The sequence below is a fragment of the Lepus europaeus genome, chromosome 18 (assembly GCF_033115175.1).
Source record: "Lepus europaeus isolate LE1 chromosome 18, mLepTim1.pri, whole genome shotgun sequence".
Classification (NCBI taxonomy): Eukaryota; Metazoa; Chordata; class Mammalia; order Lagomorpha; family Leporidae; genus Lepus; species Lepus europaeus.
Genome location: NC_084844.1, coordinates 71394051 through 71408192, shown reverse-complemented (window position 1 = coordinate 71408192; position 14142 = coordinate 71394051). Strand labels below are relative to the sequence as shown.

At 44.4% G+C, this 14142-nt stretch overlaps 1 protein-coding gene across 7 annotated transcripts in view; it reads right to left on the bottom strand.

Annotated features, from left to right (window-relative positions):
* Window positions 1–12814, bottom strand: part of LOC133777123 (zinc finger protein OZF-like) — a 47747-nt gene extending 34933 nt beyond the window's left edge. For 5 of the 7 annotated variants that reach the window (XM_062216569.1, XM_062216570.1, XM_062216566.1 and 2 more), the window contains exons 1-3: window positions 12713–12814; window positions 11140–11219; window positions 2931–3060 (exon numbers count right to left, since the gene is read on the bottom strand). The gene's annotated coding sequence lies outside the window, so the exon portion shown is untranslated. Of the gene's footprint in view, window positions 1–1899; window positions 2795–2930; window positions 3113–11139; window positions 11220–12712 lie in introns of those variants that run through there. The other 2 variants (XR_009868488.1, XM_062216568.1) reach the window with 2 other exon arrangements.
* Between the last annotated feature and the right edge of the window lie 1328 nt (window positions 12815–14142).

Here is a 14142-nt window from a genome sequence, read left to right as displayed (position 1 = left end):
GGCTTCCAGAAGACATACATGGAAACTGTTCTCTTCGTGGTCAACACAGATCTCAGAATTTCCCTTATTCATTTGCCTTCACTTGCCTAACAGATTTTGATTATGTTACTTTAGGTAATGAGGAAGGCAACAGAAGTGCACTTTTCTCCCTCATATTTATAACATTTATTTGAAAGGCAGAGTAACAGAGAGGGTGTAGAGACAGACCTTCCATCTACTGGTTCACTCCCCAAATGATCACAATGGCCTGAGCTGAGCCGATCCAAAGCCAGGAGCCAGGAGCTTCTTTCAGGTCTCCCACAGGAATGCAGGGGCTCAAGCACTTGGGCAGTCCTCTGATGCTTTCCCAGGCACATTAGCAGGGAGCTGGATTGAAGTGGATCAGCCAGGACTTGAATCAGTGCCTATATGGCAGTGGCTTTACCCACTGTGCTACAGTGTGGGACCCATATATGTATATATTTCAAAGACTCATTTATTTGAAAGGCAGAGTTAGAGAGGGAGAGGCAGAAGAAGAGAGATCTTTCAACCTCTGGTTCACTCCCCAAATGTCCACAACAGTGGAGGCTGGGCCAAGCCAAAGCCAGGATGTTGAATAGTGCATAATCTCTAGTTATTAAATTGAAAAGGCTGAAGCTGGTACCATGGCATATTGGGTAAAGTCACCACCTGCAGTGCTGGCATCCCATATGGGCACTGGTGCATGTCCTAGCTGCTCCACTTCTAATCTAGCTCCCTGCTAATGTGCCTTGGAAAACAGCAGAAGATGGCCCAAATACTTGGCTCCTGAATCCATGTGGGAGACCTGAAAGAAGCTCCTGGCTTTGGATCAGCCCAGCTCTAGCTTTTTGCAGGCACTTGGGAGTAAACCAGCAGATGGAATATCTCTTGATGTGTGTCTCTCTGTAACTCCTTCAAAAATAAGCCTTTAAAAAAATAAAGTTTATTGACATGTGCTATGATCCAATCCAGTAAGAGAAGCAATAACTATCACTACCTATATTTTTATCTAATCTAAGTATTGTGTAAACTAAAATATACAATACTAGGAGTATACTATCAGTAATTACACTACTGAGGTGGGGGCTGCAGTGCACAGGTTAATCCTCTACCTGCAGTGCTGGCATCCCATATGGGTGCCAGGTTCTAGTCCTGGTTGCTCCTCTTCTGGTCCAGCTCTCTGCTGTGGCCTAGGAGGGCAGTGGAGGATGGCCCAAGTGCTTGGGCCCCTGCATCCACATGGGAGACTGGGAAGAAGCACCTGGCTTCTGGCTTTGGATCAGTGCAGCTCCAGCCATTGTGGCCATTTGGGGAGTGAACCAATGGAAGGAAGACCTTTCTCTAACTCTACCTGCCAAATAAATAAATAAAATCTTTTTTAAAAGTAATTACCAATACTCAGTGATTATAATTAAAAATTTTAATAACTATATTGATTCTTTTTTTTTTTTGACAGGGAGAGGTAGACAGTGAGAGAGACAGAGAGAAAGATCTTCCTTCCATTGGTTCACCCCCAAATGGCCGCTATGGCCAGCACTATACCAATCCAAAGCCAGGAGCTGGGTGTTTCCTCCTGGTCTCCCATGCAGGTGCAGGGCCCAAGGACTTGGACCATCTTCTACTGCTTTCCCAGGCCGTAGCTGAGAGCTGGATTGGAAGTGGAGCAGCCAGGTCTTGAACCGGCACTCATATGGGATGCTGGCACTTCAGGCCAGGGCGTTAACTACTGTGCCACAGTGTGGGCCCCAGTCCTAGCAGTTCTATGTTGTTTAGCATTTTGTCTTCAGTGCCAACTGCTAATAATACAGTAGAGTTGTAGAAGACCTGACAGTCATGCAAACCTTACCACAACCTAGTACTGTGTAGAATAAATCCTTTAAATATAAAGACAATCTTATTTCACAGCGGAGGAAGAACTAGAGGGGTAAAATAAGTTGCTAATGTCACTTAGCTCTTTTGGTACAGAAACAAGGAAGGGTCTCAGCTTTATGCCACTTGCCTCAACTAGATGAGCCTGCAATTTTAAAGACACTCATCTTGGGCTCCTTGAGTTTAAATGAATTTTCCAAGGTTACATGACAAAGAAGCACCAAAGCCAGAAGTAAAAATTATTGCTCTCATCTTTCTCTTCCTTATCCACTATGGAAGTCTGATTTACAGTTGTAAATTATTCTAATATCATTTACAACCAAGAAGCATTATTTTTTGCTAACTTTAACAATGAAACTATTTTTAGCCATTGAGGAATTTATTTTAATGAAAGATATAGACATCCTTTTTTGTTTTGTTTTTTTAATTGGAGATGCAAAGAGACAAACAAGTAGACAGAGAAGTGGTATTCACCCTCTAGTTCACTGCTCAAATGTCCACAGTGGCCCGGGCTGGCCCAGGAGCAGGGAACCCCATCATCTGAGCCATCACTTGCTAGCTCTCAGGGTTTGCATTTCCAGGGAGTTGGAGTCAGGGGCTGGAACTGGGAATCAAACCCAGAAACTCCAAAATGGGACACAGGTATCTAAACCACAAGGCTACACCCTGGCTTCCAGACTTGTTTTTTCATGAGTCATCTGAAAATGAAAGTTAATTTGGACCTGAAATCAAAGGCTCTGGAGTCCTCAGGTGTGTGTGTCTATGCATGAGAGTTAGTTGGGTTGCCCAAGCAGAGTCTGCAGTTTAGGGAGAACAGCAGAGTGAAACGTGTGTCAGAGGATGTCAGCACTGGAGAGGTGGCTGTGCTCTAGTCAGAGGCTGAGGAGGGCGAGTCCACAGAGAGCAGCAGCACCAAGGGAGTATGCTAGAAGGTAGGGAGAAAAAAGGTTGAAAAACAAATATGTTAAAAAGATTTGTTTATTTATTTGGAAGACAGAGTTATAAAGAAGGTGAGACAGGGATGGGGGAGGGAGAGATCTCCCATCTGCAGATTCACTCACCAAATGGTCACAATGGCTGGGACTGGGTCAGATCAAAGCTCGGATCTGGAACTCCATCCAAGTCTCCCTCATGGTGGCAGGGACTCAAGAATTTGGGTTGTCTGCTGCTTCTCAGATGCACTGCAGAGAGCTGGATGGGAAGTAGCATCACGGGCAATGGATTATCCTAATGCATCACAACACTGGCTCCAACAAATGAAATTAGGTAAAAAAATTAGGTAAAAAAATTCAAAATGCCAGGGAAACATCAAATAAAATGTCAGGGATGAGCATCGTGGTCAGCAGGTTAAACCACTATTAGGAGGCATATATCATTCTTAAGTGTGAGGATGTGTGTTTTTTTTTAACCACTTTTGTACAAGAGAGTACCAAGATGAAAACTGTTCTCCAAGGAGTCTGATCTGATCACATAGGATAGACAGAGATTAGAAGAAACTGCAAGACAGATTACAAGTACAGAAAAGAGGAAACAAAAACTAGAATGATAGCATGAGGAAGGAATTGTAATCCATGTTTTGCAAGACCTCAAATCAAATATATGTACTGTGTATAGAAAAATAGAAATAAAAGCAAATATGAGAGCGTTTCAAAAAGTTTGTGGAAAATGAAATTAAAAGATTAGCTTATTCAACAAATTTTGAAATCTATGCATGTGAATGGTCTTCAAAAAGTTCATGGAAAATGCCTATTATAAAAAATGGTACATGATTTCAAAATAATTTTTAAAGAAAATATATTTAATTTTTTATTTATTTGAGAGGTAGAGTTACAGAGTGAGAGGGAGAGACAGAGAGAAAGGTCTTCCTTCTGCTGTTTCACTCCCCAGATGGCCGCAACGGCTGTAGCTGTGCCAAATTGAAGCCAGGAGCCAGGTGCTTCTTCCCAGTTTTCCATGTGGGTGCTGGCGCCCAAGTACTTGGACCATTTTCTACTGCTTTCCCAGGCCATAGAAGAGAGCTGGATTGGAAGAGGGGCAGCTGGGACTAGAACTGGCACCCATATGGGATGCCAACACTGCAGGTGGAAAATTAACTATTTGCTTATTTTTACAAAAGACAGTTACAGGGGGTGAAAAGGGGAGATACAGATCTTTCATTTTCTGGTTCTCCCAAAATGACCACAAGAGCCAGGACTGGCCCAGGCTGAAGATGGGAACCAGAAGTCCATCTGAGTCTCTCACAGGGGTGGTAGGGGCTCTTCTGCCAGGAGCATTAGTAGGAAGCAAAATAGCCAGGACTGCAACTGGCACTCAAATATGGGATGCTGGCCTCACATGTGGCAGCTTACCCTGCTGTGTCACAAAGATGGTCATTCAAAATAAATTCTTGAGGGTTAAGCCACCTTTTGCAGGGCAAGCATCCTATATGGGTAGCAGTTTGAGTCCTGGCTCCACTTCTGATCCAGCTCCCTGTTAATGTGCCTGGGAAAGCAGTGGAAGACAGTCCAAGCGCTTGGGCCCCTATACCATGTGGGAAACTCAGAAGAAGCTCCTGGCTCCAGCCTGGCCATTTGGGGACTGAATCAGCAAATGGAAATCTCTCTGTAACTGTGACTTTCAAATAAATAAATCTTTAAAAAACATCCTTGTGCACTTAAAAGACCTCTTGCAATCCAAGTGCACGGTTACTTGTTCAGCAAATGCTGATTCAGGTGCAAGAAGTGCTGGTATCAGGGATGCCTTGGTAAAGAAGTAGTGGTTTGGAAAGGTCACTTAAGAGGCTTTTATGTAGAATGCAGGCAGTGGTGTGTTAGAGTTTAATAGATAGTTTTGGTTTAAAAATTACATATTGGGGCTGGTGCTGTGGCCTAGAGGGTAAGTAAGGCCAGCAGTGCCAGCATCCCATATAAGCACTGGTTTGAGGCCTGGCTGCTCTGCTTCCAATCCAGCTCTCTACTGAGGCCTAGGAAGGCAGTAGAAGATGGTCCAAGTCTTTGGGCACCTGCATCCAAATGGGAGACCTGGAAAAATCTCCTGGCTCCTAGCTTTGGATCAGCCCAGCTCTGACCATTGTGACCATTTAGGAAATGAGCTAGTGGACAGAAGACCTCTGTCTTTTTCTCTCTGCTTCTCTGTAACTCTGCCTTTCAAATAAAATAAATCCTTAAAAAAAAAAAAAAAAAAAAAAACTTAAATTATGTATTAACTTCTAACTGGGAGATCAGTAATTAAGTCAAGGTACAGTTAGTCATTTAGACAGGCATCTAGTCAGCCAGTAATGATGACCTTGTTTCATTTCTAAACACAGAAATTATTTTAAATGGCTTTAGAGATATACTTATCAAAATAACATGTGTAGGACTCCCTGGGGCAGCATGGAGGCTGCGGGGGAATGCAGAACACCTGAACCAGTGAGCCCTGAGCAAAGTGTTGTGAAGCTGATGTAGGACTCCCAGTCTTTAGATGATAGACACATGGTGCACAAATGGAAACAGAGAAAAACTGCCTGAGTAGCATAGTAATAGGAACAGGCACAGAACCCTGGTGTTCCTGGGAATGGTCCTTTTGGTCCTCTGCCATTACTTCCCCTTAGCAACAGGCAGAGCCTGCAGCCTTCTGCCACCCACCCTCTCCCCACATAAAGGAAGAGTTGGAGGGGCCTATGGAAGTGGTGCATCTTGGGAGGCTGAATCTCCAGAAGAGAGGGCAGAGCAGGTATGGAGCTCACCTGGCAGTGCCTGGGGACAGTTTCCCCACTACTGCATTTTAATGGGGACAGCAAAACCCTTACCATCCCCCCCAACACACATACACTGCAGAGGCTTAATTGGTGAATCCTTCCAGACAACAGTGATTGGGCCAGGAGCTAAACACAGCAACTTCCTCTAGAACTGTGCTGGGGGAACAGTTCCCACTCAGATGGAGGGAATGGGGACAGGCTACACCCCCCCACCAAACACAGGTCAGGTCATAAGGCTCTCACCAGCTAGCAGCTCTCTGGTCTCACCTCCCTAGTCTTTGTAGCTGACAAGCTCTTCCCAACCTTGCTGCCTGGGAGAGATACACTCAGATGTCACTTTCATGGAAAACCTAGGAGTTATTTTTTTTAAGATTTATTTATTTCTTTTAAAGAGTTACACACAGAGAGAAGGAAAGGCAGAAAGAGGGAGAGGGAGAGAGGGAGAGGCCTTCCATCTGCTGTTTCACTCCCCAGTTGGTTGCAATGGCTGGAGCTGTGCCAATCCAAAGCCAGGAGCCAGAAGCTTCCTCTGGGTCTTCCCACACAGGTGCAGGGGCCCAAGGACTTGGGCCATCTTCTACTGCTTTCCCAGGCCACAGCAGAGAGCTGGATCAGAAGTGGAACAGCCAGGACTAGAACTGCCACCCATATGTGATGCTGGCACTGCAGGCAGTGGCTTTATCCATGACCCCACAGTGCCAGCCCCAACCTAGAAGTTCAAGTTGGCATAGTGGACAGCACACTGTGGTCCCCAAGTCTAACATAACCATGGGAAATGCTAATAGATTGTGTCACAGGCTGAGGGAGGTGACAGGCATGCTCTGCTGCAGAGCTGTGATGTAGGGAAGGGGCTCCAGACCAGGAGAAAGGGGACCCTGGGGTTCCCCGCCCTTCCTCTCTCCTCAGTGACCACTCTCCAGACCACCTCTTCTCTGTGGCCACAGACAGCTCTGAAAGCAGTGTCTTGGGGCAGGGAGGGAAGGTTGCAGGGAAGATCTCTGAGTAGTTGGTCCAGAGGGAGCATTCCTCTTAAAACATTACAGTCCTGTCTGCACCCACTCCCCTGGCCTTGATGGTCATTTGTCTATTAATGTCCCACTTCAGATGATACCTCCAACCTTTGCTATTGGACAGGAGGTGATTGGCAAGAAAATTCAACCTACAGTTTTAAAAGATTTATGTATTAGAGAGGACTTCCAATCACTGGCTCATTCCCCAAATGTCTGCAAAGCCAGGGCTGGGCTAGGCTGAAGCTAGGAATTCCATCCTGTTCCCTGACACGGGTGTCAGGAGCTCACATACTTAGGTTATCACCATTGCTTCCCAGGTGCGTTAGCAAGAAGCTCAACTGGAAGCAGAGGTGGGACCTGATTTCAGGTCCTCCAATATTGGCTGTGGGCATCCCAAGTGGCAGCTTACCACTGTACCATAACACCCTCTACTTTGATATTATTTATTTATTTACATATTTATATGCTTATTTATTTGAGACACAGAAAGAGACCTTCTATCTGCCATTTCACTCTCCAAAGGCCTGAAATCTTTAGGTTTGGGCCACACTGAGGCTGCGATCAGAGAACTCAATCTGGTCTCCCCACATCTGCTGCCTCCCAGGTTGCACATTAGCAGGAAGTTGGAATTGCAAGTGTGCCAAGACTTGTGCCAGGCACTTTAATTTGGGATGAGTTTCTCAAGAGCCGTCTTAACCACTGGGCCAAGCACTCACCCCCCACCTCAGTTTTTAAAGAAAGACAAGGGATTCCATTCTCTTTCTATTACCCATAAATAAGAGTATGGATAATCTCAATTGCTTGCTCCAAGCCTAATTCCTTTTGCCACAAAGAGAATCAACTTCAGATAATGATAGTGCTGTGAGTCACAGAGCAGAGGTGAAAGGAGCCCATGTTCTCACTGACATCTCCAGCCATGGAATTTGTCGAGCCCAGGACCACTGTGTCTGACTCTCCTCATTGTTCAAGCTGGTTGGAGATGGGCTTTTAGTGACCTGAACTCAAAAACATCCCAGTGAAAACACCATGTACTCTCTACAAGATGTTTGTGAGAAGGATTTTGAACTAAACTATCCACGGTCACCTAATGGGCCACTAAAGAGTTGGACTCATAATTTTGTCTTAGTACAAGGTGTCCTAACTGAGGACAAAGCCACCAGGATTTCCTCTGTTTGATTCGTCTTACATTTGAGGAATTTACTACAGTGCCTAAAAAGGGGTGCAGGAACCTCAGTTTTCCCACTCAGCTGTGTGGCCCTGAGAAAGGTATTTAGATTCTATGGGCTCCACTTTCTCACCTGCCCATGGAGAGTATCACAGTGCTTGTTTAGAGGGTTATTGTCGGTATCAAAGGAATAAAATGACTCATGTGTTTTAGAGTTTATTCCAGCTATGAGTAGCACACAAAGTAAATATTTAAAAGTGTAGCTTAGGGGCCAGCATTGTGGTATAGTGGGTTAAATCACAGCCTATGATAGGCATCCCATAGGGTGACAGTTCTAGTCTTGGCTGCTCCACTTCTGCTGGAGCTCCCTGCTAATACACCTGGGAAAGCAGTGCAGAACCCAAGTACTCAGGTCCCTGCACCCAGGTGGGAGGCCTGGATGAAGCTGCTAGCTCACGGTTTCAGCCTAAGTCCTAGTGGCTGCAGCTATTTGAGGAGTGAACCAGCAGATGGAGGATACCTCTCTCTGACTTTTCTTTCTCTGTAACTCTGCCTTTTAAATAAATAATGTCTAAAAAATAAAACCACCTGTAGCTTAACACTTCTCTCACATATAAGGATTCAAAGATATTCATTCCAGGAGGGGCTCCTTTGCCTTGTTGCCTCATCCATAAGGTTCCCTCATGGGACCAAATGGTTCCTGCAGCTCCAGTCACCTGCTCTCCATCCCATCCAGAAGGACAATAGAATATTTCCTTGGGTCAGGCATTTCACCTCGCAGATAAGATGCACCTTTCCCATATCAGAGTGGCTAGCTTTGACTCCTGGCTGCAGCTGCCAATTCCACCTTCCTGGTAATGTTCACCCAGGGAGTTGGCAGTGATGATTCAAGTAATTGGGTCCCTTTCATCCCCATGGGAGAAATGGATTGGGTTATTTGCTCCTGATTTAGGACTAGTCCCATCCCAGCCCTTGTAGACACTTGAAAAGTGAACCAGCAGATGGGAGCTTTCTCCATGTCTACCTGTCTCCTTCTCTTTGCCTCTCAAATAAATAAAATTTTTAAAATACATTTCCTGGGAGTCACACATCATGGCAGCAGATGTGCCCAACAGAAAAAAATCAAGGAATCTGTTATGGGAGATGGGGAGGAAGTATCTAGCTTCTGCTGCCCCTGCAGAGGATGAGCCCAGTGATGTGGAATGGAGGTAGTATCCATACAGGGCAGGTGTTCTCTTTAAAAATCTCCACTCAGCCCAACACTCAGTCCCCAGTCCTCTGTCAAAATCTCATCATGTCCTTTAGGATCATCAAGCATCCATTTATGCTGTAACTGAGCTAACATACTGTATAGACACACAAAATCTGGGTACTTTCACTATGAAGCCATGGTTGCCAAGTCACTGCCTATGAAGCTGCACCTGGTTCACAGGAAGCACTCAGCGAATCTTTGAAATTACTATCCTTGTAGTTAAAGAACTAGTTTCAGGCTAGCACTGTGGCATAGTGGGTAAAACCACCGCCTGCAGTGCCGGCATCCCATAAGAACAGCAGTTTGAGTCCTGTCTGCTCCACTTCCAATCCAGCTCTCTGCTATGGCCTGAGAAAGCAGTAGAAGACAGCGCAAGTCCTTGGGTCCCTGCACCAATGTGGGAGACCTAGATGAAGCTCTGGACATTGTGGCCATGTGAGGAGTGAACCATTAAATGTAATACCTCTCTCTCTGCCTCTGCCTTTGAAACAAATGAAATAAATCTTAAAAAAAAAAAAAAGAACTAGTTTATCAGGATCAGGAGGAATGGAGCTTGAATTCCTCCTGTACCAATTATCAGCTGTGTGACCCTTGACAAGTCCTTAAACCACTCTATGTAGCAGCCCTGCTTATGTGTTTGAGAGCTGCATTTAGCTAGTTGCTTCAGGCATTCCTTTCTAAACTCAACATTTGTTTATAAATTTGACTTTTCTGTAACAAGTCTTGTAGGTCACAGCACTGTGATGTTCTTGTCACTACCTGAGAAAATGTTTCTCAACCTTATTCTTTTGTGTTCTGATACAAAGAACATGTCTTGGCAAGTAGTTGAGGCTCCAATAAACCAGAGGGATGCTCAGACAAAATAACAAACAGCCTAAAAAATATGCAAAACAGCTTAATCTAAATGTGCTCATCTTCCTTGGAGAGGTAAGGCAGCTAACTTTTATGATCATATGGCTTGGAAACATAAAAATAACTTTTTCATAAAAGGCCAAATCCATGTAACATGAAATAGAGAAGATGGTAGACAGATAATTTAGGTTTGTTGTTGTATGCATAGTTATATGGTAATCCAATCTAAGTATGAATAAGATATGATTGAATGGGTTCAGTCAATTCATTTTTTATAATGAAAAGTTTAAGGATAGATCAATGTTTCCAGTAAAATCATGTCTGCTTTTGTTAGAATGAGAATGGAAGGGAGAGAGGGGAAGGAGAAAGAAATAGTGTCTGTATTTGTAGGAAGCTTGGGAATCACAGCTCCAGTGAAGGAGTGAGAGTCCAGTCTGGGTGTTGTAGAGGAAGGTGCATTTCCCTCTCCCATGTCCTCCATTCAACCCATGGGAGAGGAAGCTGAGTGCAATTAGAACATATCTGATTGTCTTCTAGAGTTTGCTCTGAAGTTATCGAAGTTGCTCCTTGCCCCTTTCCATGATTAATGGCTCATCAGGTGAAGACTAGTTAGCAATGTGGTGAGTAGGTGCTCTCCTTTGGGAGATGAAATTTTCCCTACAACATGCCTTGCCAGCAAGTTATCTAAGCATTAATCAAAACCTAAGTAGGAATAACAACAAAGTACTCACAAAAAAGTGTCCAATAAATCCAAGCTTGTAAAGTTACTCAGACGTCTAAGTATACAATCCTATGCAAGGGCCCCCTGATCAAAAGAACATATCTCATTCCCTTGTCACAGCTCTAACATTCTGTTTCTCATTTGTTATTGTGGCCCAGGTAAATGGAGTCTTACAGTAACATGCAAGCATTAGCAATATAAGATTGGCATTTCACAAAGAACAGCTCAGGGAGAACAGAATTTATACATCCAGAGTCTAGAACCCAAAAGGTTTTACAAGACCCAAGACGTTAGCAGTAAACGAAAGGCCTGGGGAAAGTGTTCTGAATGCATTACAGTTGGCAATGAAGTTTTTGTGTAGAAATAACAGCAAACCTATTTCAAATGGCTGAAATGTTAACACCAGAAAAAAAGAGAACTTCGAAAACTTTTTGCATGCATACAGAAACACAGAAAACACATTCAAAATCAAGATCTTGCACTGTATACCCTGAAACTCTTTACCAATGCAAACATGAAGATGAACTGTACCTGTTTCTTCGTGAAGAATCAAGAAGGCAGGAATGTCTGTTGCTCAACAACCTACATCCACACCTGAGCAGTTTCTGGACCTGTAGGGAAGATGTTTTAGAAAGGGAAATATGTGATCAATGCCATATTTCTGACACCCCCGCCTTCCTTATAAGCACAGAAGCCATCATTTACTTCCCCTCAAAGTACTTGTCTTCCCCAGACACAACTGATAGCATTTGTTTCCTATTCTTTTGTCAAAAAAAGAGGCACCAGATTTCAAGATTTTGTTTTATAAGTCTATACCTAGAGCCCTCAGCACCTGGGTTATTTTTGCTCAATTCCATGCAATTTGTGTTTACAGTCTGGTGCATGGGAAATGTTGCCAAATTAGCATTAACAACATACTATCTTTTTTTTAACTTTTATTTAATAAATATAAATTTCCAAAGTACAGCTTATGGATTACAATGGCTTCCACTCCCCATAACTTCCCTCCCACCCACAACCCTCCCCTTTCCCGGTCCCTCTCCCGTTCCATTCACATCAAGATTCATTTTCAATTCTCTTTATATACAGAAGATCAGTTTAGTATATATTAAGTAAAGATTTCAACAGTTTGCCCCCACATAGCAACACAAAGTGAAAAAATACTGTTGGAGTACAAGTTATACCATGAAATAACAGTGTACAGCACATTAAAGACAGAGATCCTACATGATATTTTTTAAAAATTGATTAATTTTGTATACAATTTCCAATTTAACACCAAGTTTTTTTTTCATTTTCAATTATCTTTATATACAGAAGATCGATTCAGTATATGATAAGTAAAGATTTCATCAGTTTGCACCCACACAGACACACAAAGTGTAAAAATACTGTTTTAGTACTAGTTATAGCATCACTTCACATTGGACAACAAATTAAGGACGGATCCCACATGAGACATAAGTACACAGTGACTCCTAAAATGTTTATTTTATTTATTTGAAAGAGTTACAGAGAAGGTACAGACAGAGAAAGAGGTCTTCCATTCACTGGTTCACTCCCAGATGACTGCAACAGCCAGAGCTGCGCTGATCCGAAGCCAGGAGCAAAGAGCTTCCTGCGGGTCTCCCACATGGGTGCAGGGGCCCAAGGACTTGCGCCATCTACTACTGCTATCTCAGGCCATAGCAGAGAGCTGGATTGGAAGAGGAGCAGCCGGGACTAGAACTGGCACCCATATGGGATGCCAGCGCTTCAGGCCAGGGCTTTGACCCGCTGCACCACAGCACCAGCCCCAAAATATTTTCTAAATCAGAAAGACTTGACTGGAATAATGATCGTGTTTCTTTTCATTGTTTTTCTCCACACGACCTGGGGGGAGGCGGACTGCGTGCACGGAGACGTAGGGAGGCTCTGGAGGGAGCCAAGGCCGCTGGTGCAGGTATGGGGCCTGTCGCCCGTGTCCGGAGCCGGCCCAGCCCTAAGCGGTGGGTCCGCGGATGGAAGAGCTCACTGGGGGGAAGTCCAGGTCCCTCTGTAGCTGGTTCTGACAGGATCCATCCGCCCACCGCCCCTTCTGGGAAACCTGGCCCCACACACTCACCACTTCCCGCTCGCGAGGTCTCCGGCTTCCTCTTCTCAGAGCAGAGAAGGCCGAGCCACCACGGAGACGCTCTTCCCGCTGTACTCTGGACACCACTAGGACACAGGGATCTCGCGAGATGATGAAGTGCTCCACCGCCCTCACCGGGGGGCCCCTGATTGGACAGCTGCAAACCCAACGGGCATGAGGGGCGTCACAAAGACCATAGCCAATCAGCACGCTCGCTGGCTCAGTGGGCGTGGGGAGGTTGTTGCCAAGCAACCGGAGTGCTGGACTGGTTTGGGTGCCTGATTTCCAGGCAGGGTCACTGTGGCCTCAGGGCTCTCAGGACTTGCAGAGTTCCTGAGCTGCAGAAGCTGCTCAAGGTGAGTCACTGCTAACTCATCGACTTCTGATCCTGTGTTTCTTCATATCCCGAACGATTTCTCCTTTGGGAAGTTTCTGTGATGTTTCTTTGAACAATGTTTAAAGATATTGCGTGATTAATCCTCTTGGTCCATTTCTCTTGTAGATAACGTGTTTTCTAGTCTGTCTTTTGTCTTTTTAATATTTCCTATGTGTTTCTTGCTGTTAATAATATTTTAAAAAGGCTTATATTTGAAAGGCAGAGTTACAGAGAGAGAGAGATAGGGAAAAAGAGAACGGTCTTCCATCTGCTGGTTCACTCTCCAGATGGCCACAAAGGTCAGAGCTGCATCAATCTGAAGCCAGAAGCCAGGAGCTTCTTCCAGGTCCCCACGCAGGAGCAGGGGCCCAAGGACTTGGGCCATCCTCCACTGCTTTCCCAGGCCACAGCAGAGAGCTGGGTCAGAGTGGAGCAGCTGGGACTCGAACCGGCGCCCACATGCGATGCCCCGGTCATGACATTTTGCCCAGTCATCTCGATACCCTCACTTGTCAGTTGTATGTAGTTCGGGATGACATTGTATTGTTGTATGTAATGGTGTCATCTGGGTACATTGACAGAGTTCCTGGTTTATTTAGGGTTGGTGCTTGCTCTTTTTTGTTGTTGGATTTCCCTGTTAAGAGAGATGGGGGAGAAGGCAGGCATGGCTAGGTCTGTTCCCAGGGGAAAAGCTTTCACTGATCTTGTGTTAAGTAGTTTGCTGTAGGTCCATTTTAAACTATCTTGATCTCATACAGGAAGTCTCTCTTTTTTGAAGTTTTGCCAGAAGTTGATTTTTTTTTTCCATCTGGATACTGAATTTTGTTAAATGCTTTAACACTTAATCTAAATGATCATGTAATTATCTCACATTTTCAACCTACCTGGATGATTTACAAGGTTTGTTTGACAGTGTTGAATGCCCTTTACTTTTTAATATGTCTCACTTGTTATTGACCTACAATATTTTTCTATATGCTTGAATTCATATAATTTTTTGCTCAAGATATCACCTGTTTATGAAACAGAAGCTCATTAATTTCAT